At 41.7% G+C, this 27,305-nt stretch overlaps 1 non-coding gene across 1 annotated transcript; it reads right to left on the bottom strand.

Moving 5' to 3' along the window:
• Nucleotides 1–4,190: 4,190 nt before the first annotated feature.
• Nucleotides 4,191–4,297, bottom strand: LOC122095775. Its single transcript, XR_006145196.1, has one exon. It is a non-coding gene; the product is annotated as a U6 spliceosomal RNA (small nuclear RNA).
• Between the last annotated feature and the right edge of the window lie 23,008 nt (nt 4,298–27,305).

The following is a 27,305-nucleotide window of genomic DNA, read 5'->3' on the forward strand; positions in this document are numbered from 1 at the left end:
GGGTGCGTCATTGTTTGGCGAATAGATATTTAGAATTGTAATATCCTCCTGAAGGAGAGATCCTTTAATTAGTATGTAGCGACCTTCTTTATCTCTTCTCACGAATTTTAATTTGAAGTCTATTTTATCTGATATTAGGATTGCAACTCCTGCCTGTTTATGGGGTTCGTTTGCTTGGTAGATTTTGTTCCAGCCTTTAACATTGAAAATGTGTTTGTTGTTACGGGCAAGATGTGACTCCTGCAGGCAGCAGATAGAAGGGTCTTGTTTTTTAATCCAACTAGACAGTCTATGTCGCTTAATTGGAGAGTTCAGTCCGTTAAGGTTAAGAGGTAGGACTGAGAGGTATTTGGGAGTTCCTGCCATGTTATCTACCTTCTTGGGGGCTGCGAAAACTTGGTTCTTCCTATGGTTCTTGGATTCTCAGTTTGGGTGCAGTTTCTTGGCCTTTATTGCGGTCTTGTTGGTTTTCTATGTGTAGGACATCTTTAAGAATCTTTTGTAGGGCTGGTTCGGTGGAGATGTATTGTTTCAATTTTTCTTTGCTATGGAAGGTTTTTATTTGGCCTTCAGTTATGAAGGAGAGTTTAGCTTGGTACAGTATTCTTGGTTGATAGTTGTTTGTTTTTAGGGCATGGCATATATCATTCCCGGCTCTTCTTGCTTTGATTGTCTCTACTGAGAAATCTGAGGTGATTCTACTTGGTTTCCCTTTATAGGTGATTACCCTTTTCTCCTTGACAGCTTTAAGGATCTTTTCCTTGTTCTGAGTTGATCCTGTGTGGATTATAATGTGACGGTGGGATGTCCTATTCTGGTCTGGTCTATTTGGGGTTCTAAAGGCTTCTTGTTTCTGAACAAGCCTATCTTTTTGCATGTTTGGGAAGTTCTCTGCTAGGATCCTGTTAAACAAATTTCCTAGACCATTAACTTCTGTTTCTAGGTGCTCTTCTACACCAATTATTCTTAGATTAGGCCTTCTGATGGTGTCTTCCAGGTGTTGGATAGATCTATCATATTTCTTGGACTTGTCTTGGATGGTTGTATGTTCTATCTCTGTAATATCTAGGCTGTCTTCAATCCCTGAGATTCGATCTTCTGCATGGTCTAACCTGCTGTCAAGATTCTCTACTTTGTTTTTTTATCTCTTTTCCTTCTAATTGGTCAGCTTTGATGGCTTCAAGTTCTTTGTTGAAGCTCTGTTTTAGGTCTTGTATGAATTTCTTTACTTCCTTAATTTGGTGTTCAGTGTTTGTCCTCAAATCACTTAGCTGATTGGTTATGGTTTCTTTGGACTCCCATTCCTTCTGTTGGGTTCCATTCAGCATTCCCTTTGTGGTCTCCCTGACTTCCTTCAGCTCTTTGTTAATGGATTCCATGGATGCCTTTAGTGCTCTTTGTGTGTTCTCTACCTGGTCTCTCAATTCCTGTATTACTCTTTGATTAGCTTCCTCCCGTTCGTGGGATTCCTGCAGTTCTCTTTGAGTGTTCTCAGCCTGCTCATGCCATTCCTCCCTTTCTCTTTGAGTATTCTCAAGTTGTTCTCGCAAATCCTGTATCAGTTTTTGAGTAGCTTCCTCATGCTTATGATATTCCTATATAAACTTCTGGGATGCCTCCTCTCTCTCCCTATCACGCTCATACAGAGTCCTTTGTACGTTGTCAAACTTCTCATTTATCATGTTTGCCAGCAGTGTTTGTAGAGCTATTTGGGAACTCTCCTCTGGATTATTCATTATCTGTTCTAACCCCTGATTATCAAGATTGGGAATTGAGATACCCGAATTTGCCATTTTTCTTGTGTTTTTCCGGCTTACTCTGCCCATTTGAGATGAAGATAGCATCAGTATTGTGCTAGAACACTATCTTAAGGCAACCATCAACCAAAGTTTGCATTTGTACAGTCAATAGTCTACAGATACAATCTAGTTCAACAGATACATCTATTCGACATCAAACAACTATATGTTAAAGGACTTTGAACCACAGAGAAGAATTTGGAAAACCAGAAATTATTATGGTTAGGGAGAGATGTGGGTAAAAAATAGGAATAGATTGTTGTGGGGAGGCACAGGGAGAGTTAACTATGTCCTAATCACAATGCAGGAAATAGGTTGGGTAGGATGCAAGTAGAGAGAGAGAGAAAAAGAAGAAAGGGAAAGGGGAATGAAAAGAGACCAGAAAAAAAATAGAAACGTAAAAATTAATGTTTTTATAGAGATTAAAAGACCATCTATTTAGAGAGGAATGGGAATATATTGAGAGAAAGGGAGGGACATAGAGGAGATGTGAAAAACTTTAAAAAAAATGCTTAAAATATTATATAGGTATAAAGAGGTAGTACTGCTATTAATGAATTTAAGTCTCAGAGGTTTTGAATTGAGTATTAAGTTTGTGGATTAAGTGTGTACACAATGGGGGATAGGGTCTACTAGTTAACTATGGGTTTATCTGAGGATGTGCAGGACAAGAGTTAAGTCACATAAAGAAGAACAAAAGAGGGGAAAAGGTGGAAAGGATAGGAAAGTGAGAAGAAAAGATCAGAAGTTCAGTAGAGCTAGACAAAAAACAAAAAGATAATTAAGAATGAAAAAAAAAGAGAAAGAAGACAAGAAAAGAAAGGAAAACACACATTCACGTATTCCTAAAATAAAAATTATAAGAGGAGAAAAAAAAAGTTACTGGAAAACAATTATTTTTTCAGAAGTGGCAAAAATTAAAGATTAATAAAAGTTTTAGGAAAGGAAGAAAAATTTTTTATATATATAAGGTAACAAAAAACAAAAAACAAAAAAAACAAAAAAAAAAGAAAAGAAGAAGAAGAAGAAAAAAAAAAGTTCTTTGATTTTTTTTGGTGGGGAGGGGTGGGAAGAATCCTGTATCTCCCTTTTGTCTGTAACCAGAGTCTTGTTGGAGTCTCTGGTCAGCTTGAGGTCTGTGGCTTGATTGGTTTCTTAAGTCAGTTTGTTGGAACAGGCAGAAAAATGCTCTGCTTTACCCAAGATTTTGAGATCCCCCTCCCAGGTTAGTTTACTGGGACGGTGATCTGCTTTGAGAATCACAAAAGAGGGGGATGCAGTGATGAGGCCAGGTTCTTGTTAGAGTTGAGGCCTTTCAACCGACAGTAGCTTTTCCCTGGGGCTATTTTGTGAAAAAAACTCACAGCACCCAGCCTGGAGCCATTCTCAGGGTTTCTGTTTTTTCAATTGATTGTGGTGGCTGCTAGAGGGAGGGGCAGCCTCTGGCTCTGGTTACCCGGTGAGGCTAGTCCCTTCAATGGCTGGCGCCTGAGCTGGGTGACTTTTCCCTGGATGGAACTGAGTCTGTGAGGTCACTTCACCGTTAAGTTCTTGTGACCTGCTAAATGACCGTTTTATTCCAAGGCCTGAGCTGGAGCTAGCCCCTCCTCCGAGCTTTGTCGGTATCCAAGATGGAGATCACCGGTGCTGGGCGGGGAGGGGTGGCCTTCCCTCCTCTGCTCCCTGAGAAGGAGTGAGAACGTTGGGCTTCTACTCACGCCGAGTCTTGGATCCTGAGTCCTCTCTGGTCTGCAAAGTGCAGGATGAAGATGTCCGCTCCTTTTCGGTTCTTGCTGGTGTTGAGTAGAATCCGCTCGTCCGCTGCGTCTGGCTCCTTCGTCCCGGACTGTGTCTCAGGTATGACCCCACGGTGGTGGTGGCCGCCGCGACCCTGTCACTGCAGCGACAGCTACTGGCAAGCGCTCATATGTGTCTGCTTGGCTTCCCCTCTCTTGACTAACTCTCTGTCCTGTGATGGCACACTTGGTGTGATTCTCTGGCTTGGGACTGTTCACTGGAACTCTGAAACTGCTTTCTATGCAAGAGCTTGTTCAGATTCCAGCTTCTCCTCCGCCATCTTCCCGGAACTCCTTTACCACATTTTCTTGATCCATTCATCTACTGACGGGCATCTGGATTGGTTCCATATCTTAGCTATGGTAAATAATGTTGCAATAAACATAGTTGTGCTGGTAGTTTTAATATGGTCTTATTTGTGATCCTTTGGGTAAATGAACAAAAGTGGGATTGCTGGGTCATAGGGGAGCTTTATGTGGAGTCCTTTGAGGAAACTCCATACTGCTTTCCAAAGTGGTTGAAGAAGTTTACACTCCCACCAAGAATGCAATAGGGTTCCCTTGTGGCCCCATCCCCTCCAGCATTTGTTGTTGTAAAAATATGGATTGCTTCACGAATTTGCAAGTCATCCATGTGCAGGGACCATGCTAATCCTCTCTGTATCATTCCGATGTTAGTGTATGGGCTGCCGGATTAAGCACAGTACATTTTTTATATAGAAGGTGTAATTGATTTTCTTAGTCAATTCCACAAAAAAGTAAGTTCAAAAGAATTGTCATGAAATTTTAAAATCATGCAGTTCTTACATAAGCACACATTTTTGATGTTGGCATAATTTGTGGAGGGGAAGGGGAAAATGTTTAAATAGGGATACAAGTAGACCCATTGCAACAATGAAAGGAACTTTACAACTTTGGCTTCTCTACTACTGCCATACCTGCAGATTGTAACTTGATTGCTTCTTTTGAGGTAAGTATCACTATACCTGGGTCTGCTTGGACTGTGGTCCTCCTAACACAAGCAAAACACATAGCACCCATCAAACTCTAACAGAGTTTCTGAAACTTCGTTTTTTTTTTTTTTTTTTTTTTTTTTGGTTTGGGCTTGCCTGGAACTGCAATTCTCTAATCTCTGTTTTCTAAGTAGATAATATTACAGGTTTGAGCCACTTTATCCAGTAAAAGTATACAATTTCAAGATATCTTGATATTGCCTATATTTGTGCTTAACATATATAGCTAACCTTAATTTTCTCCCTCTTTTGTTTAGTACTCTGAGTTGAAAACATTGACTTTCTTAATATACATGGCTTTGTTTTGGGTGGAATCCCATCACAATCCAAAAAATCTCCCAAAAGTTTATGTCGAATCATGGAAAAGAAGGCTTCAGGTTGGAAAAAAAAAACAAAAAAAACCCCAATGATCCTTAGCTTATAATTGCAGTATACTTATAGTGTTAGTCAATACTTTCTGAAGTATGAGAAGAGAAGGAAGACAGAAATGTGAAAAATGTCAGGTTTCTGGAATTTCTGTAGTTGTCACTTCATGTTATATTCTTCCTTAAAACTTGCTTTATTAAAACCCTCTGGGTTGATATTAGTTGGACTGTTTGGTAACCTTACCCAAGAAATGAAGCTGAGGGCTGGGAAGGTGGCTCAGTGGTAGAGTGCTTCCCTTGCATGCATGAGACCTGGGTTCGATTCCTCAGCACCACATAAGCAAAAAGAAAAAAAACGGAAGTGGCACTGTGGCTCAAGTGGTAGAGCGCTAGCCTTGAGCTGATGAGCTGAGGGACAGCACCCAGGCCCAGAGTTCAGGCCCCACGACCGGACCCCCCCAAAAAAATCTTTGGGCTGGGAAGGTGGCTCAGTGGTAGAGCACTTGCCTTGCATGATCGAGGCCCTGGGTTCGATTCCTCAGCACCACATAAGAAAAAAGCCGGAAGTGGCACTGTGGCTCAAGTGGTAGAGCGCTAGCCTTGAGCTGAAGAGCTGAGGGAGAGCGCCCAGGCCCAGAGTTAAGGCCCCACGACCGGACCCAAAAAAAAAAAAAAAGAAATGAAGCTGATTTTAGAAGGCTGATGATTTGGTAAATAAAGGAATAATGAGAATGAGCACTGATATTGTCACAGAATGAGCCGACAAGGTTCATTGCTGAACAGCAAAAGAAAGCAGTTTCAAGTCTGATGATGCACATTCGAACATATATAGATAGATACATATATGTATACATATACAAACATACATGAAAAAGTATATATCCAGTAGAATATAGAGAGAAAGTTGGTGTGACAAGTATTAAACTATATCAAACAGGTTTCAGGAAAGGTCCAGTAAAATATCAATAGTTTAGCATAGATTTTGCATAGATTTGTAAAGGATGAAAATTCTTTCCTCATTTTATACTTTACAAATATCTTTAGTACGTTTTAAGTTTTTTTATATTGTAGTTGGAGCACCTATATAATGCTGAGAATTGGAATTACATAAAGTATGCAACATGAATAGGCCAGCCAGTATAGGAAAGTTCATGAGATTCTTATTTCCAATTAACCACCAGGAGAAATGGAGTTCCAGTTCAGATTTTATGTAGAGCACTGGCCTTGAACACAAAAGCACCAGTCAGGCTGTGAGTTTAAGCCCTAGGATCTACAGAAACAAAAACACAAAATATAACTTGGACTTAGATATTTTATAATGAAGCATTTTTATGTACTCTACATTGTTAGAAAGACTAGATTTCTGTGTTAGCTTTATAACCCATCATAATAAGTGATATTGTCCATTTATTAAGCAGAAAGGCTTACTCAGATTTATAAGTTTGAAGGTTTCAGTGTAAGTGTATGTTCAGTTGGTTTTATTGCTTTGGTGGCCTGTGACAAGACAATGTCAAGGTGAGGAGTATGTCAAAAAGAAATGTTTTTGACCTAGAATGATTAAAAGAGAAAAGAAGAAAGTAGATGAGTGTGCATGTTCTCAGAGGTTTCACTCTGAAGAACTTAATCTCCAGAAGAACTATTCAGGTATTCTCCACAGTCTGGGAGGAAATGGAAAGTCATTTTTCTTTAACACATAGGTCTTTCTGGGGCATTCTGAATTCAAATGGCAACATCCTCACCAATGATAATGAATTGTCCAGGGGTGGAATAGATATTGCTATAAATTCCAATCAGATCGCAGCAGACTAAATATTTTATGGAATCCCTATTAAAATAATTTCTTGCAGACTGACTGGGTCTTCATACTACATATTTGTATATCGGTGTGTATGTGCGGGTTTGAATAAACTAATACAGCAATGTAGCAAATTAAAGTATTAGTAAGGCCTTTCTCTTCTCATATCATGAAAGCCTGCCACAATTCTCAATCAAATCCCATTCAAGATTCAAACATTAATGCTCTCTCAAAAGTTCTGTATGCAAACCCAGGTACATTCACTTCATTTAAGACGGCAATGATATATGAAAATTTTAAGTCTACCATGGAAAAAAATTATATTAAGCAAAGTTAGCCAGGCCCAAAGAAACTTAGGTCCCATGGTTTCCCTTAATTGCAATAACTAGTATATGTCTGAGTCATGCAGAAAACGTCAGATAAGTTGATGTTAGGGAAATGAACCCTAATATATGTATTCAAATGTTTTTTTTTTTTATTTCAGGTGATTGTTTCTAACACATTTATAAGATTATTTCTTTGTTGCTTTGTATGTCCCTCCCCCATGGTATAACCCCTGCTTTCACTGTATTTGAGGTTGGTATAATTTGTGAAGGGGAAGGGAAAAAAGAAATGTTTAAATAGGGGTACAGGTGGATCCATTCCAACAATGAGATGTACAAGTCGTTATATGGAAAAACGAACTTTACAACTTTGGTGGGGGCAGGGAGGAGGATTGGGTGGAGGGGCAGGGGAGGGAGAATGGGAAGGGATGGGAAGGGGAAACAAAGGAGGAGGCTAGAATGCTTGATAAGAAATGTACTCATTATCTTGCCCATGTAATTGTAACCCCTCTGTACAGTATTTTCACAAGAAAAAAAGAAAAATTTAAGTCTTCCAATTACGTTGTCACCAAGGAAACATGTACAATATTTCCTTAAAAAATATCTAGATTGTAGAACACTTTAGCCAGAAAATTGAAGGAGTATACATTATAGGATTTAATTTAAATATTTAGTCACTGAAATGGATATTCTATATCCACAACTTAGAGCCCCTGCAAAATACATAATTGCAAACCTCATCTATTACCATCTTCCGTGAAGACAGTCCTTGCTGAAAACGAACCAGATGTGGTAAACCAATTAAAATGTACGCCTTTGTCAAATGCTGTTGTTTTAAAGCATGGAAGTGATAGAACAATTAATGCCAGTGAACAGCTGGTTCTAAGGAGTATGGAAAGTGATTACTTTGGACTCTAGGTGGAAAAATCCACAGATGTTTCAGATTGTGCTTCATTTTGGCATTTGTAAGATATATTTTGGAAAGCACAATGAATGAAAGCATGTTGTTTTATAAAGATTTTCTGACTGACAAACCAGGGAAAGAAAACTTATTGAAATGTTTCAAATGAGAAGACAGACAATAGGGTGGGTAAGATGTGGTATGCAGCTTTAAATACAGACTGAAGCAAACCAAAGAATGGGAAAATTTTTTCCTTAAAAGCTTTCTGGGTGTATTGTGTTATACACTATAATGATGAAATGATCATTTCATTGGAAAAGTCATGAAAAAACATTGTCACCTGTTGAATTTCTTTATAAAGTGAATCTTAATTGACAAGAATGAAGAAATTTAAATATGTTAATAAAACATTATTAAGTATTACTTTAATTTTTGATTAAAAGTTAAAGCAAACTGTCAGACTATTAGCCCATTAAGATTTATGTTTCCTCTCATATTTATTTTCCTTTTGTTCCTCTTTTTTGGGTGGTGATATTTTTTTCAGAAAGGCAACCTAGTCTTAACCATTACCCACAAGATTTATGCTGTCAGAGAATCAGAGATTTTTTTTTATTAAATTAAGACAATAGTAGGCTCATTTTATGCCAAACCAAAATATAAACACCAAAACATTTTTCACTAAAAAACCACTCATAAAAAATCATGAGGGGGAAAAGGCTCAGGAGGACCGGTATAATCCAGGCGCAGGAAGAAAGGCTTAGGAAAACACCTGAACATGTGGCATCCCAATGCATGGCAGCCAGTGCAAAATGCAAGTATCCCTTACATGGGGTGCCCTGGAGGTTCCAATCCTGGGTGTCCACCTCCTTTGTGCCCACAACCTGTAAATCCAGCCATTCCTCCTGGTCCTGTTCCCGGGTGTCCCTTTCTCCAGGACCTCCCCAGGTGAACCCAGCTTTCTCTCCATGTGGGCCCTCTTACCCTGTGCCACAGCCACAGTATCCAGGATACCAACCCTCAGGTCCTTACCCTCCCCATGCCCACCACCTGCACCTGGCATATGTCCTGTGAATCCCCTGGCTTCTGGCATAGGCCCACGAGCCCCAACGGACAAGAAAACACTGAAGAAAATGAAGAAAACACATAAAAAGATGCACAAACACCACAAGCATGGCAAGCATTGTTCCTTTTCCTCCTCGTCTTCCAGCAGTGACTCTGACTGAATTCAGGGCCTAGACCCTCCCCTCAAGTCTCACCAGTTTTGCTCTCATCAAGCTTCTGCTGTGGTGTTGTACTAGGAGGAAATTAGCCCTCTGATTCCCACCCCACCCTCATCTGAGCCTTACCCTGCTGTTCAGCCCTGACTGGCTAGGGAAATGGATAAAGTATTTTTCTGGGCTAGTAAAGACCATCTCCTTCCTTGTTGATCGATCTTTTCTTTTCTTTCTCTCTCTTTTTTTTTTTTTGGTTCGAGACTGGGACTCCAGCTCAGTACCTAATGCTTTTACTCATTGGCTAGCACTCTAAAAATTGAGCTGTGCCTCCAATCTCAAGAGCTGAAGACTTTAACAGAGGAGCAGTTTTTTGAAGATGGTGAAACCTCTGAGCTAAATGCTGAAGACAAGTTTAAATTCTGTAAAATGTGATTTTTTTTCCTTCCATTTCCGTTTGTAATACATGTGGTTGGTGGAAATTTCATAATGATAAAAAAACCTGTACTTTTTTTTTATAAAGGTAGCATACTAGGATCATTTAGAGCTAGATATGTTCCCAGCAGGCCTCCTAATGATTTCATTAACTGCAAGGCTGCCTTGATTCAAAGCAAGAGTCCATTTGGTTGATGAACTTTCTGGAAATGTAATCTCTACTCCTTAGCTCAACATGCTAGCTCAGGTCCTACTCTCATTTTCCAATTCTCAGTCCAAATAAAGCTATTTTTTTCTGGTCAAAAAAAATAATGAGTACTTGGGGGAAGATGGAGGAGGAAAAGCTGGAGGGTAAACAAGCTCTTACATAGAAAGCAGTTTTAATGTTCCAGTGAACAGTCCTAGGCTAGAGAGTCACACCAAGTGTGCCATCACAGTAAAGAGAGTTTGGCCAAAGAGGGAAAATCCAGGCAAGATGACAGATCTGAGCACTTGCCAGGAGCCACAGCTGAGGTGGCAGTTGGGACAGCACCAGTGGCTGTAGCCCCCATCCCTACAGAGAGAGTCCACGACAAAGGCCCCAGATGTGGCCGGTGAGCGGATTCTACTCAACACCAGCAAGAAATAACAAGGAGCAGATATCTTCATCCTGCCGATCACAGACCAGAGACAACGCAGGAACCAACACTCTGGCATGAGTAGAATCCTGACATCCTCACTCCTTCTCAGGGAGCAGAGGAGGGAAGGCCACCCATCCTCCACTACCAGAGATCTCCATCTAAGATACTGACCTCCACAGGGCTGAGCAGATAGCTCCAACTCAGGCCTTGGAAGAAAACAAGAGAGTCATTTAGTAGGTCACAGGAAATAGACATGACCTTCCAGGCTCAGCTCCACCGAGGGGAATGTCACCCCACCCAGCCAGTAGAACCAGTGTCCTCAGAGGAGTGATTTCCTTCACAGGGTAAACAGAGACAGAGGCTGCTCCTTCCTACAGCAGCCTAGACAAACAATTGAAACTCAGTAAAAAAAAAAAAAAAACCCTGAGAATGGGTTCCATGAGTGTTTCAGGAATTTCCCCACAGGGAAAAGCTACTATTTGCTGAAAAGCCTCAACCCTACCTCATCACGGCATTTCCACACTGAAGGAAACGGCCATCTCCTTCTTTTGTGATATTCAAAGCAGATCTCCCTTCCACCGAATAGCCTGGGAAGAGGATCACAAAATCCTGGGTAAAGCAGAGCATTTTTCTGCCAGCACGAAAATAATTGACTTAAGAAACCAGTCAAGCAAAAGGAAAACCAAACACCACAAGCACACCAGAGACTCCACCAAGAGACTGGTTATGGACGCAGGGGAGATACAGGGTCTTCCCATACCCCATCCCCCCAAAAAAACCCAAAAATCAAAGAACTCTTTTTTTAACCTTTTTTTCAATTGTTATTTTTTAAAAAAATGTTTGATGTTAATTTTTTTCTCATAATTTTTATTTCTGATGTGTGTGTGTGTGTGTGTGTGTGTGTGTGTGTTTAATCTCCTTTGACATTTTGGTCCTTTTTTATTGTTTTCATTTTTTTTCTCTCTTTTTTGTTTGACTTAATTGCTGTTCAGCTCATCCCCAGATACATACCTGTGGTCAATTATTAGACCTTATCCCCCATTGTGTACATACTTACTCCTGAAATTTAATACTCGATTCAAAACATCTTAAGCTTAATTTCTTTAATAGCAGTATTATCTCTTTATACCAATATAATTTTCAATTAACTAATTTTAATTTTCTTTTATTTTTTATTTTTTCATATTTCCTATCTATCCCTCCTCTCATCTCATCCTATCCTTTTCTTCTCTCAATATCATTTCTTTAAACTTACATAATTTTGTGTTTCACTTCTTAGATTCAAATTTTTGTTTATCCATTTTTTCTTTATTTAAAAAAAATCTCTCTCCTATCATTCGGTCCAATCAATTTCCCTCTCAGAGATTAGGCCTTGTTCAAATTCACTCTTTTTTTACCTTTCCACATTCCTCTAATCCTAATTTTCTCCACAATTCTCCCTAAACCTAATAATTTCTGGTTTGTCAATTTTTTGACACACCTTTTTGCTTTTACTACCCCATTAGTCCATGGTTGTTTGATGATGAATAGATTATATCTGATGAACTAGATTGTATCTGCAGCCATTTTGACTGTGCAACTACAGGACTCCGGTTGATGCTTGCCTTAAAATAGTGGTCTAGCACAAAATTGGTTTTACTTTCATACCAAATGGGCAGAACAAGCCAGAAAACACAAGAAAAATGGCAAGTCCAGTTATATGAATTCCCACTCATGATAATCAGGTGACAGAATACTTAATGAATAATCCAGGAGAGAGCTCCCAAAAAGCTCTACAAGCACTACTGGTAAACATGGTGAATGAATAGATTGAAAACTTGTAAAGGACTCAGTGTGAGTGTGATAGAGAGCGAGAGGGGTCAAACCAAAGATTAATATAGGAATCTTGTGAGCATGAGGAAGCTATTCAAAGATTAATACAGGAATTGTATGAGCAGGTTGAGAACAGTCAAAGAGAAATACAGAAATCGCATGAGAAGGCTGAGATCAGTCAAAGAGAAAGACAGGAATTACATGATTGTGAGGAAGCTGTTCAAAGAGTAATACAGGAATTGTGAAAGAGGGATGAGAATAGAGCAAGATCAATAAAGGCCTCCATGAACAGACAGCTGAATGAATTCAGGGAGACCACAAAAGGCAGTGGAGCCCAAGAAAAGTAATGGGAGTCTAAGGAAACCATAACGAATCAACTAAATGATTTGAGAAGAAACACTGACCACCAAATTAAGGAAGTAAAGTTTATACAAGACCCAAAACAAAGATCCAACAAAGAATTTGAAGCCATCAAAACCAAACAATTAGAAGGAAAAGAAATAAAAACAAAGTAGAAAGTCTTGACAGTTGGTTAGACCATGCAGAAGATCGAATCTTGGGCATTGAAGACAGCCTAGATATTATAGAGAAAGAATGTATAACTATCCAAGACAAATCCAAGAAATATGATAGATCTATTCAACATTTGGAAAGCACCATCAGAAGGCCTAATCTGAGGATAATGTGTGTAGAGGAGCACCTACAGACAGAAGTTAATGGTTTAGGAAATTTATTTCACAGAATCGTAGCAGAGAACTTCCCAAACAAGCAAAAAAATAGGCCTATTCAGATACAAGAAGCTTTTAGAACCACCAAACCAGACTTACAAAAGATATTTGAAGATGTCCTACACATAGAAAACCAACAAGACCACAATAACGGCCAAGAAACAGACTCCAAGTGAATAAAATTAGAATTTAACACCAAAAGCCACCAAAGAAAGTCCTCTAACACATGGAGGCTGAACAACACACTGTTGAATCACCAGTGGGTCATGGAAGAGATTAGAAAGGAAATGCAAATGTTCATGATATTCCACAACAATGAACACATAAATTACCAGCTCCTCTTGGACACAGGAAATGCAGTACTCAGAGGCAATTTTATACCTCTGAGTTCCTACATCAACAAATTAGAGAGATCTGAAACCAACAATTTAAAGAGACATCTAACCTCATTGAAAAAGAGCAACCAAATAAAATCCTGTCCAGTAGATTGAAAGAAATAATTAAATCAGAATTAAAACGAATTAGAATCCAAAAAAAAAAAAAAATAGAAAGAACCAACAAAACAGAGTTGGTTCTTTGAAAAAATTAACAAAAATTGACAGACGCTTAGCAAAGCTTATCAGAAAAAGAAGAGCACACACAGAAATAAACAAACTCAGAGATGTGAATGGAAACATCACCACAGAAACAACCAAAATCCAGAACATTATAAGGGAATACTTCTCAAACTTTTATGCTAATAAGTTTGAGAACCTGGTAGAAATGGACCTTTTCCTAGCAAATATTGACATGCCAAAACTAAACCAAGATGAGTTAAATCAAATTAACAGGCCCATATCAAGCATTGAGATAGAAGCAGCAATAAGAGACCTCTCATCTAAGGACCAATGGATTTACAGCGGAATTCTACAAGGCCTTCAAAGCAGAGCTCACACCAATATTCCTCCAACTCTTCAATGAAATTGAAAGAGAAAGGGCACAATGGGACTCATTCTATGAAGATATCATAACCCTCATCCCAAAACCAGGCAGGGACTCATCAAAGAAAGAGAACTAGAGACCCACTTCTTTGATGAACATTGATGCAAAACTTCTCAACAAAATTTTGGCCAATCGACTTCAACAATTCATCCAAAAAATCATACACCACGATCAAACATTATTCATTTCAGGGATGGAAAGCTGGTTCAATATACGCAAATCAATTAATATAATTCATCACATCAACAGGAGCAAAGATAAGAACCACATGGTTATCTCAATAGATGTAGAAAAAAGAGTCTGACAAGTTCCAAAACCCTTTTATGATGAAGGCTCTGGAAAAATTAGGAATCCAGGGAACATTCCTCAATACAATAAATGCTGTATATGACAAACCTTCAGCCAGCATTACACTTAATGGTAAAAAAACCTAAAGCCATTTCCTCTTAGGAACTAGACAAGGATGTCTAATCTCTCTACTTCTCTTCAATTTAGTATTAGAATGCCTCGCTACAACAATAAGACAAGATGCAAACATTAAAGGATCCAAATAGGGAAAGATGAAATACAACTTTCGCTCTTTTCAGATGACATGATCTTATATTTAAAGAATCCCACAGAATTCACTCCCAAATTACTCATGCTGACTCAAAATTTTGGCAAAGTAGCAGGGTATAAAATTAACACTCAAAATCAATGGCTTTACTGTATGCCAACAATGAGAAAAGCGTGGCTGACATAAGGAAAGCAACTCCATTCGTAGTAGCCTCACAAAAAATGAAATACATAGGAATTAGATTAACCAAAGAAGTGAAAAATCTATGATGAAAACTTTAAAAACCTGAAAAAGGAAATGAAAACAGAACTTAGAAAGTGGGAAAATCCTCCCATGCTCCTGGATTAGAAGGATCAACATCATGAAAATGGCAATATTTCCCAAAGCTATGTACAAATTCAATGTGATACCTATGAATATTCCAACCTCATTCTTCAAAAAAATAGAAGAGGCAATCCAAAAATTCATATGGAACAATAAAAGACCCCGAAAAAAAATGATCCTCAGAAAGAACAATGCCGGAGGAATATCACTACAAAATTTCAAACTCTACTACAAAGCCGTAATAATCGAAACAGCTTCATACTGGCACCAGAACAGATCTCAGGACCAATGCAATAGAACTGAAATCCTAGATATTAACTCACAGATATATAGCCATCTAATCTTCGATAAGAGAGCTAAAAAAAATAGAATGGAAGAAAGACAGCTTCTTCAGTAGGTGGCTGTCAAACAAAATTGGTTAATCACTTGTAGAAAACTAAAGCTAAATTCTTATATATCACCCTGCACCAGAATCAACTTCAAATGGATCAAAGACCTAGAGTTACAGCATACACCCTAGGTCTCCTTGGCACAGGCCAAAATTTTCTTAATAGATACCCAGAAACACAACAAATCAAAGAAAGGTTGCACAAATGGGATTACATATAATTGTAGAGCTTCTGCATGGCAAAGGATAAAGCTAGCAAGATCAATAGAAAACCCATGGATTGGGAGAAGATCTTCATTAGCCATACAACAAACAAGGGTTTCATATCTAAAATATACCTGGAACTCACAAAAGTAAATCCAACAACAAATCCTCAAACAACTGCCCAATAAATAAGTGGGCTAAAGACTTAAAGAGAAACTTCTCTGAAGAGGAAAGAAGCATGGCTAAATGACACATGAAGACATACTCAACTTCCCTAATCATAAAAGAAATGCAAATCTAAACAGCATTGAGATACCACCTCACACCAGTTAGAATGGCTATAATCAAGAACTCTAATAACAACAGAAGCTGGAGGGAATGTGGACAGAAGGAAACCTTATTGTATTATCGGTGGGGGTGTAAACTTGTTCAACCACTTTGGAAAGTAGTATGGAGGTTCCTCAAAAGAATCCACATAGAGCTCCCCTATTTCCCAGCAATCCCACTTTTGGGCATTTACCAAAATGATCACAAACATAACCATACTAAAGCTAACAGCACAACTATGTTTATTGCAGCATTATTTACCATAGCTAAGATATGGAACCAACCCAGATGCCCCTCAGTAGATGAATGGATCAAGAAAATATGGTATAAATACACAATGGAATTCTATGCCTCCATCAGAAAGAATGACATTGCCCCATGTGTTAGGAAATGGAAAGACTTGGAAAAAATTACATTAAGTGAAGTAAGCGAGGTCCAAAGAAACATAGATCCATGGTTTCCCTTATTTGCAATAACTAGTATATTTGTGAGACAAGCAGAAACGGTCAGATAAGTTGATATTAGGTGAAATGAACCCCAAGATAAGAACTCAAATGGTGTTTTTCTCTTGCTATTGTTTCTAGCATATTTCTAAGATGATTTCTTTGTTGCTTTGTATGTCCCTCCCCCATGGTGTAGCCCCAGTTTTCACTGTATTTGATGTTGGTATAATTTGTGGAGGAGAAGGGTAAAACAAATTCTTTAAATAGGGATACAGGTGGACTCTGCAACAATCAGATGTACAACACGTTATGTCGGAAAACAAACTTTACAACTTTGGGTTGGTTTGGGGGTAGGGAGTTGGGAAGGGATGGTAAGGGGAAACAAAGGAGGGGGCAACAATGCTTGATAAGAAATGTAATCATTACCTTGTTCATGTAATTGTAACCCCTCTGTACGTATTTTCACAATAAAAAAAAGTCATGAAATTTAAAGTAAAAACCCATGTCAATTTTTTGTTTTTTTTGTGGTCATGCGGCTTAAACTTTGGGACTGGGCGCTGTCTCTCAGCTCTTCAGCTCATTGATACCACTGTACCACTTGAGCCACAGTGTTGTTTCTACTTTTCAAGTGGGTTATTGGAGATAAGAGTCTCACAGACTTTTCTGCCCAGGCTGGCTTTGAACCACTATCCTCATTAAGAGACTCCTGAGTAGCTAAGGTTGTAGGCATGAGCCACCAAAGCCCAGATCCAAGTCAATTTCTAAAAAGCAAGCTTATTGAAACTTCTGGCTTTTTCCAATAAACAATCTTACTGTTTAGCATTAGTTTATAATTATGAGTTATTTTTAGATGTAACTGTGAACTTTTTAATAGAATCAAACATAATTTTTACTATTACTCAGTATTTCACAAAATCCACTCTAATTAGCTTTCCACAAAGTAAATTATTACATACTACATTGCTCACTATTATTACACTCTATATTATATATAGTGTGAAGCGAAAATAATTTGGACCATTTCATATAAATTATTAGATGGTATTTTAGCATTATAAATTCACATCTGTGACTTTAAAAGAAGGAAAGAAGATTTTAGAGTTAAAATCAAATGTAAATGTGTACTGTGTCCTAATTAAAGCAAATTTATGAGTTCATACAGACAAAATTATTTTCTTTCCACTAAAGGCTTTGAAGTAATACTATTGGAAATAGTGAGACAAGAGGAGGAAGAATTCAAATCATGTCAAAGAATGTGTCTGGTATTCTGCTACCCCCTCCATTAAGAAGACCTACCTGGTTCCAAATGTCACAAAACTTCAAGTATCTCTCTTAGAAATATATTTGGAAAATTTCTAAATCACTGATTATTTATGTACTTTCTGTTATATGAATCAAAATATAGACACAAAACAACTGAAATAAAATGCACACGTATGTTGAAGTCACCACAGCTGGAAAAACAACCAACAAAGTAGAACTCCCCCAGGAACAAAAACTTGTTGTGCTTGGTTGTTTTTAAGCAAAAAAACCTCAAATACATGTTACCCTTGAGTAGATCCATAAAGATAACTGTGTCTCAGAAATATGGTTGTGTTATGAGAAGTACAAGTTGTCATGTCGAAAACGAACTTTACAACTTGTTGGGGGGGGAGGATTGAGTGGGGGGGCGGGAGAATGGGAAGTGATGGGAAGAGTAAACAAAGGAGGAGGCTACAATGCTTGATAAAAAATGTACTCACTATCTTGCTCAGGTAATTGTAACCCCTCTGTACAGTATTTTCACAATAAAAAATTATTAAAATTAAAATTAAAAAAAGAAATATGGTTGTGTTAATTTGTAATTAAATTCATCTAGATGAAGGTAATATAGCAAATCACATGAATGGATCAAGTTGTTTAAAACAAATGTGACTGTATGTGGAGTGGGAGCTGCACATATTAAAAAAATAAAATAACAAAAAACAAGACATACTTAAAAAATTCAGAAATGCAATGAATAAGTCCAATAGTATCCATATTGAGACCTAAATCCTACTGATTTAACAAGAACAAAATATACAAATAATAGAATCTGAGCAGGGTACCTGAGTATAAATAATTTTAAACTACTCCAAATTGTAGAAGACTGAATGTAGGTTATCTAAAGGAAAACATCAACCCATGATATAAATGACACTAAAAATTTCATGAAAAGATAGAAGCAGATTCTAGAAAATATTTTTTTAATAAGTGATGATCAAAATCTTTTTAGTACTGACAAAATTACATACCCATTTAGTTAGATCCAAAAAAGACTCAAGATACTCAAGCTGATTTGAAATTTTGGCAAAGTAGCAGGATACAACTATATCGTTAGTATGGATGTTGACTCTGGCATGAAATTAATTTCCTCTTTGATCTGATAAATGAATATATGAAAGAACAGAACTTCAGCTAAATATCAAGACAATAACCAGAAAAGTCATCATGCAAGCCATATTGCAACTGGGATAAAAGAAGTATCAGTCATACTGATTCTGTATTTATTGTAAATGCTGATTTTTTTCATAAATTATTTCCTTTAGCTTGCATTTTTAAAACATTGTGCTAATGATATATATCTTGGTAACAAATTTTGGATTCCTCCTTCAATTTAGTTCTGAGTATAATGTTTCACTTCAGTTCCTAACCCATGAAATGATATTGTTTACAAAACAACTGCTATTTATAATACACAAAATCTCATAAGCATGGCACCAGTAAGCATTGGTTAACATTTTGATATCATGGTCTCATGACTGATGAGGCTTATCTGTATGAGTATAATTGTACTTAGATTCCTCAGCCTAAATTTAACCACTGTTAAAAAATGTTTATATCTTTATTTCTCACCCATCGAAGATTAAACCTGAGTATAAATCCTAAGGAAAATGATAAGGTTAGGGTCTAGCTTTTCTAGATATAAAATAAACAAAATGCAGCGTAGAGTAACTCACTGGTTTAAAGTCAACCTATTTCTCCAAAACATTCTAAGCATTTCCTTACAATCTGTGTTATTCTCAAGAAGGGGGGGAATGTGAGAGGAGGATTAACCAAGCTTTGTCTTCAAATATACATAATTTGGATTTGCCTCTTTATTTTGTTATAAGCATTTTTGATAAAATTTGTTTGAATAATTCATTTCCAGGTCAGCTATAATATATCCTAGTTTTATATTCCAAAGTACATTCAGAAAATGCGATATAGCAATTAAGTAAAGAAAGTCCGGGCAGAAAAAATGACATTTCTATACTATGTGATGCCCAATTCTTAGGTATTTCATTATGCCCCAATTTAATGAATGTGATTGTTTAAATCTTCATAAAGTATTAATTAAAATCAATCAGTGCCTATAAAATAATTGTGTATAATTTTATCCTAGAATCATTCAAGAACTGCCCATTCAATCATAGCATACATCACATTCCATTGGTATTCATATGGATACGAATGAGTTTCTTAGGATCTCCTGCCTGCCATTTGGAGGTGGCAGAACCAGGATTCAAACTATTCAAACTGTGGGCTCCAGCTCCCACCACTTCAACCTGATGATAGGGATCTCACTGGTCTGTCCAAGAACATCAGCAAGACCAATGATTAGACAGGCACTGGCGGCTCTCACCAGTCCTCCTTGATACTTACAAGGCTGTGATAGGAGGATCATGGTCAAAGTCACCCTAAGCAGGAAAGTCTTTGAAACCCCTGTCCAACTTCAGTACCAACAAAGCCAGAAGTAGAGCCTTATGGCTCCAGTGGTAGAGGGCTAGCCTTGAGCAAAAGCAGCTCATGGACTGTGCCCAGATTCTGAGTTCAAGGTCTGGGTATGGCAACAAATAGACATAAACAACAATCTGTGCAGCCATCCAGCTAAAGCATGTCACCCTCTTGTCCCCAACTAAATTGGAAAGAGTTCCCTGGGAAAGGGGCTGGGGGAGCCACTGTCATCTTGACTCTGCCCATTCTGCCTGCATCACACGATTTCGGCCACACCATTATTTCATGGTTCTTTCTGACCAAAGGGATACAAGAGCACATTCCATGCTGCCTGGGAGATGGACTAGACTCTGTTAGCACACTCGGAGGCTGAGATCCACAGGGGGAAAATCCTGCCACAGGAGCATGGGCCCGCTGCAGGCACCCAGGCCACCCGGCAGGTCAGTGACAGACTGAGCTGGAGCCACAGGCCCTCTGCCCCATGAGCTGCCACCACAGCATGCGTGGGGATGGGAAACAGGACACATGGGCATCTGAGAAGAAAATCTGCTTCGTCCATGACCTGCCTGATGAGGTGTACTTCCAGAGTCCAACAGGTGAGCTCCACCATTGATGCAGCCAGCTGTTGGCACACATCCAAACCATCGAGGAGTCCTTCCTTGTGTGTAAAGAGCAGGTATTGGTCTTGAATGAGCTATGTTGGGAGAAAGCCAAGTGCATACACTGGCTGTCTGAGGAGAAAATGGAAAGGAGTAGAGTGCTGCGGGAGCTGCTGTTGCTCCTCACAAGGGAAGGCACATACAGCAGTCTTCAGATGCCAGCACAGGCTGAGCCCCGTCCCCCAACTCTGCTTCCCACGCCTCAGGGCCTGTGGTGGATGAAAGGAGGGAGGAGCAGAAAGGTTTTGAAGAATTGCAACTTGAAGACAGCATGGAAACTGCCAGAGGAGAGGTCAGGGTTCCCGACCCCATAGTGGACTCCCCCAAGGAGCACGTCCTGTCCCACATGCCCCACATCCAGATCCACCCACAGCTCCCAGGCTCAGGGGAGGAGTGCTCCCCCACTTTCTCCTGTAAACTGATGTGGATGATGAATCTCTATGTGACATACTGACTCTCATAAGCCTTGGCAGCCACCAGAAGTAGGTGGCCAGGTGGCTTTCTCTCATGCCTCCATCTGCTGGGTGATGGGAAGGTTAAACTGGGGATTAGAGAGGACAGAGGCTTAAGGGAATTGGCCCAAACTCAAGGAATATCTAATGGCCCATTGGTTGCCAGGAAAGAGGCCCATGTTATGCTTATCACAAAGAATAAATTGTTTTCAAAGCAAAAAGAAAGCCTCAAACAAAGTTTTGTTCTTCCAATCCTGGGGCTTGAACTCAGGGTCTGGCCACTGTCCCTCCGCTCTTTTTGGTCAAGACTGACACTCTACCAGTTGAGCCCCACCTACCTTTCCAGCTTTTTCTGTGTGGAATAGAACCAAGGGCTTCAGACATTCTAGGTGACCACTCTACCACTGAGCCATATTCTCAGCTGGGATGATTCTCCCCCCTCCCAAACCCATATGACCATTCCTCAGATAAATAGGAAGTAGGGGCTAGGATGAATATGAAGCACAATCTGGTTCCCCCCAAAATATTCCCCCTTCCCCTCTTCCCACACCCTTAGTTGACGTTTCTTTTCTACCATTGAGGGATGAGAGAGGGAGAGAGGAGTCCCAAAAGAGTAACAACAACAGTGGCCCCCTGAAACCCACATCCTCCCACACACAAGTGCTCCCCCAGATTCTGATTTTACCTGACTCACTGTGAAGTCTACACTTTCTCCCCACCACTGCAAGGCTCAGGATGAAATAAAGGTCAGCCATGGCCTCAGCCCACACCCAAGGTGGAAGCTCCTAGTCTCAGACCTACTTCCACTTCTGAGTGCCCCTAGTTAGGCCAGACCCACCACTCACCACTATGTTGGTGGTGAGGACCTCAAGGATGGATTCCAGGAAGTTCTATGGCAAACAGCAAAAGCAGCAGGATGAGCAGGGCAGAAGGAAGTGGGGGTGATTGCTCTGGGATCTTCCTGCGAGCCCTCCCGTCCAGCCAGATCCATGCTGACCCAAAGCATGGACAAGGCCAGGGGGTGAGACGAGATGGAGGAGCACAGGACTAAAGGAGGTAATGCTTTGTCTTAAAGGACTTGATTAATTCCAATTATAATTAATTCCAATTATATTTGGCCCATGCCAATCCCAAAGACAACATGCAATGCCTCTCCTTGTTGTTGTTGGCCATGAGCGCTGTCCCTGAGCTCTTTTTCTCAAGGCTGGCACTCTACCACTTGGACCACAATGCCACTTTTGTTTTCTGACGTTTATGGAGGCTAAGAGTCTCACACACTGTCCTGCCCAGACTGGCTTGGCACCGTGATCCTCCAGATCTCAGCTTCCTGACTAACTAGGATGACAGGCATGAGCCACCAGAGCCCAGTATGTGATGCCTTTTGAAGGCATCTTGGTAAATCTGTAAAGTAGCCCAAAGGGCCTGGATAGACCATGGCCCAATCAAGGAGCCGGGATGGGGGAAGGCTGACCTTCTAGCCATTCTGTTCCCCCAAAATCAAAAATGCCAGGTGCTATTGTATGCACCAAACACCTAGGCCAGCAGCCACCAGGCTTAGTGGGGAAAAAGTAGAGAATACCCAAAGATTGCAGTGTAGAAATCTCTGATTTTGCATGCATGTGGTGTGTGTGTGTGTGTGTGTGTGTGTGTGTGTGTGTGTGTGTGTGTGTGTGTGTGTGTGAACTCAGGGCCTAGGCTCTATCCCTGAGTTTTCTTGCTCAAGGCTAGTGCTCTGCCACTTGAGCCACAGCCCCACTTGCTTTTCGATTGTTAATTGTAGGTAAGAGTCTAAAGGACTTTCCTCTCCAGGGTGGCTTTGAAGCATGATGGGGCCCCTAAGGAAGCAAGAGTAAACACAACTCGCAGGAACAATCCCTATGGTGGGCCACTCCTGTCCCCTGGTGGCCACAGGCAGAACATGCAGCCCTGTGCCATCATCCTCTAGAGTTCAATTTGGGGAAGTGACCAGAGCCAAGCTGACTTTTGCTCATCCTGATTGCTGATGCCAGAGCAGGTCTGTTCCACCCTAGGCCAAAAGAGCTCCAGGAGGTCCAGCTTTCCAGGGGCACAATGAAGGGAGAGGTCATCTCCAGGCTGAGCTAAGAGCCTTTGCCCACGGATACCCCAACTTGACCTTACTTATCACCAAAAGACCTGTCAGAGAACAACCAAAAAAACAAAATTGGAGCTGTCTCTCCACATGGTGGAGCTCTAGCATTGAACCAAAGAGCTCAGGGACAGGGCACCCAAGCTTTGAGTTCAAGACCCCCAGTCAAATTTCCCCATAAAACACAGGTTGTCTAAATGTGAACTAGTAGGGTTTGTGAAGTGTTTCTGAAGAATGGTGATACTGAAGAAAGCACCCTAATTCTAATGACTTGAACTTGTGACACACAGCTATGTGCTGAGTCCTTCACAGGGAGCTATTTGCTGGGTCCTTCCCATATGGGGGTTTTGTGCTGAGTCCTCAAAAGGTGCTGTTTGCTTAGTCATCGCAAAGGATACTATGTGCTGAGTCCCTGACAAACGTGGACCATCCTGGGTTTTTCAAAGGGTGCTGTGTGCTGAGTCCATTACACAACGTACTGTATGCTGAGTCCTTCAAAAGGTGTGGTGAGCTACTGCATCCCAAAGGGTCCTGCTATGTGCTGAGCCCTTGCGAAGAGAGGGATGAGGTGAGTTTTTTGAGTGCTGTGTGCTGAGTCCTTTACACAGGGTGCTCTGTACTGTCCTTTAAATGGTGCTGTGTGCTGAGTGCTTCTACAGTGTGGTATGTGCTGAGTCCTTCCAAATTGTTCTATGTGTTGAGTTTTTCAAAGGGTACTATGCTCTGGGTGTTTTACACAGGGTGCTTCATACTCAGCCTTTCAAAGGGTGCTGTGTGGAGTCTTATAAGGTTCTATGTGATGAATCCCTGGGAAAAAGTGCTATGTGCTGAGTTTTTCAGAGCATGAGTTTTTCAAAGCACTGAGTCCTTTACACTGTGGGTTATGGACTCCCTCCTTCAAAGGGTGCTGTGTGCTGAGTACTCTACCCAACGTACTACATGATGAGTCCTTCAAAGGGAGCTGTGTGCTGAGTCCTTTACACAGAGTGCTTTGTGCTATTTTTGGAAGTGCGCTGTGTGCTGAGTCATCCCAAAAGGGTGCTATATTCTGAGTTCTTGAGAGGTAGTTATCCCCAACAATCACACAGACACAAACACAAACACACATACACACACGAGTGTCACAATGCACCTGCTTGGTATGTGGAATGAAGGGGAATGGAGGAGAGTCTCCTCCAGCGGTAGGGCTGAGGGGAGATTCCATCCCCAGGGCAGGTACTGGGGGGCGGGGGGGAGAGTGCTGAGCTGAGGTAAGCCTGCAATTGCCATGGTCTGGAAGCCTTAGGACCTAGTCAGGGCTGCAATTGTGGCCAGCGGTGGTGGGTGGGCCCCAGGGGAGGAGGGGGTGGGGCCCAGGGGCACACTTTGGTGGCAGCAATGGCCAGGGGCCCAAGGGGGCAGGGGCATGTGTGCATCAGGGCAGCATGGCCCAGGAGAGGAGTGTGGGGCTGAGAGAGAGCTGGGAGAAGAGCAAGCAGGAGCACAAGTGAAGTACGCCCTGAGAGGAGACTTGAGCTGGGACAGCTTCTTTACAGGTTTTGTTTTTGTTTTAGGGATTTTAGAAAAAACAAAAAACAAAAAAAAACCTTGGCTCCAACCAACCCAGTTCTTGGAATGAAAAGAATGCCTCTAGGTCTCCCTCTCCTTAACAACTTAACCCACCTTCATTGTTCTGTTAAGGACTGACTAACTAAACAGGTAGCCAGTAATCCAGCTCATGCTGGCATGCTGGAGTTTACTATAAACTCAACCTTTTTCACATGCTTATGTTAAACTCCACTAAACTCCTTTGTGTATGTTTACCTTAAGCTCTGCTTTACCGTTGAATTTGTGAGTCATTTAAACCAAAAGTGACAGGCTGGTTTAAACAGCCATTATGTGACAAAGTGTAACCTCACTGGCCTCCTGCGTGTGGTCTGGTATGACTGCCATCTTTTGGGTGTGTGAAAATCTCATTGGTCGCCTATGTGACCAGGCTTCACCTTGTGACTTTTGCATTTAAAAACCTAAGTACGTGGGCCACTGGGGGTCACAGTATCAGCTCCCAAGCCTGTGCTGCAGCCCTGGCCAGTCAGTGCAGGAACCTTCTCAATAAAGTTGCTTCTTTAATAACAACTTTGTTGTGGTGGGCTCTGTCACTCAGGACGACTAGGTGGGCTTGCCTGCCTGAGTAGGGATCTTCCTACTACACAAGCACCAGTGGAAACGGCTTCAGTGGCTGGCGGCTGCTCCGATCATAGTGTGGGTCCTGGCTGGAAATGGAGAGCATGCGGTGGTGAGGCAGCTATGCTGCTGAGGTGGAGGCAGCAGCGGTGGCCGACACAGGGGAGGAGGCCGCTGAGGCAGCGGCGGCTGAGGAGAAGGAGCAGAGGCTGCGAGCAACCCCGCCAGGCGCCCGCAGACACCCCTGCCCCCTCTCAGCAGCGCTGCTTTTCAAACATGGCACTGCCGGCTCTGAACCTCAGAGCCTCTTGCAGTCACCTCGCGGAGATGGCTCGCCCCTGGCATGCTTGTGGCCCTGACTTTGTCCCGTCCCCGGGTCCTCAGATGCCGGGTGGGCACCCGATCGCAGCCTAGAGCTTCTTCCAGCAACACACGTGAGTGGCTGCCCTGCGGGCCAGCACCCCACCCCCTGCGACCTCCCCACTCTACCCTCCTTCCCATCCCCACCGAGCCGGAACCCTCCCTCTTGCTTCCCTTTCCCATCACACCTGCACCTCCCCCATGCACCACAGTCTGCCCTGGCTCTGCCACAAATGCACCCCAGGGATGGGGGGTGGAGGTGGGTGTCCACCTGGGGATCCCACCCTCATCCCTAGCGGCCAGTGTCCCAGGAAAAGGGAAGATTCAGGGATGGGTGAGGAGGGGACACCACATGGCCCCTAACCTGGAGCAGTGGGAGCCACACAGCCTTGCATCTGCATCCTTCCTCTCCCTGGTGGGAACCTGGTGGCTTTCGACAGAGATGGGGAGCAGCACCCAACACCTGCCTTCTTAGGTCTTTTCCTTTTTACTGGGGAGGGAGGTGTTGGATACAGAAGATAGGCCCCCCTTGCTGTGTGAGCCCTTGTCTTCTGTGCTCAGTCACCCTTTCACCTGAGGACATTCCCAGAAAAGTCCACTAGAGGGGTGAGGGCACTGGGGTCAGATAGAAGGTGGGTATTTGGGAGAAAAACATACCCGCTCTGACACACACACACCCAGCCTGTACCCCCAACCCCAGCTGTCAACAGTTCTGACTGGGTGATCACATTTCTCAATTCTGCCAGCTTCTGCTAGTGCTCCCAGTCCATCTGGTCTCCTTGTCCTCCCCAAGAACCTGCCAAGTCGCCCAGAAGTATGTAGGCTGGAAGTAGGGAGTCCATCCATGTATATAGCCTTTAGGACCTCATCAAAGTCCCCAACAACGCCCCCACCCCAGGTCAGACACATCTCTGGAGGCACCATGACTCCCTGCTTTGTTTTCTGTCCAGGCTCTGAGGAGCCACATGTCTCGGGACTCCTTCACCCAGAGTCCTAGCCTAGGGTTTTGGTGAATGGGGAGTCAAGGCTGGTTGTTCCCAAGGGGAAGGGTCTGGCCCTGGAGATAGGGGGAGGCAGGGTGGCTCTACATTATTAGAGCATTGTTCCCCTTGGGTGGTTGCCCCTGGTTCTGAAAAGGGAACCCCCGTGCTTGAGCTGGTACATTTCCTAGATGAGAAACCAACAAATTCAGGAGAGGCACTGCTCTGAGTCTGTGTGTTTACGTGTGTATGAGAGAGAGAGAGAGAGAGCATCGTTCTCATAGTACAGTCAGCATGTCTAAAAAGAGCACAAGCATTTTTTTGGGGGGGTCTGGTTGTGGGGTCTGAACTCTGGGCTTGTGCGCTGTCCCTCAGCTCTTCAGCTCAAGGCTAGCACTCTACCACTTGAGCCACAGCACCACTTCCGACATTTTTCTTTTTGCTCACGTGGTGCTGAGGAATCGAACCCAGGGCCTCTGGCATGCAAGGAAAGCGCTCTACCACTGAGCCACCTTCTTAGCCCGAGCAAAAGCATTTTATTTGTGTGCATGTGTGTATTTGTTGTTCTTTTTTCATTAATGCCCAGTATGAACCCAGCCACAATTTTTGTTTTCTCTTTCACAGTGTCATGGCTCCTTTAGAGAAGGTTTTATTAGATGCTCCTTCCCACCACTTTCTTCCCCTTTCCTGCAGCCCACAGTAACTGCTGGGCCTGCGTGGGTCTCTCCTAGGAGGCCTGTGTGAATCGCAGACCAGAGTGGACACCTGCCCTTCTGACTTTAGCCAGAAGGCTCATGAAGCTACTGTGACCACAGCTGCATTCTTCCA

The sequence above is a fragment of the Dipodomys spectabilis genome, unplaced genomic scaffold, assembly GCF_019054845.1.
Source record: "Dipodomys spectabilis isolate Male_0828 unplaced genomic scaffold, ASM1905484v1 ptg000361l, whole genome shotgun sequence".
NCBI classification, from domain to species: Eukaryota; Metazoa; Chordata; class Mammalia; order Rodentia; family Heteromyidae; genus Dipodomys; species Dipodomys spectabilis.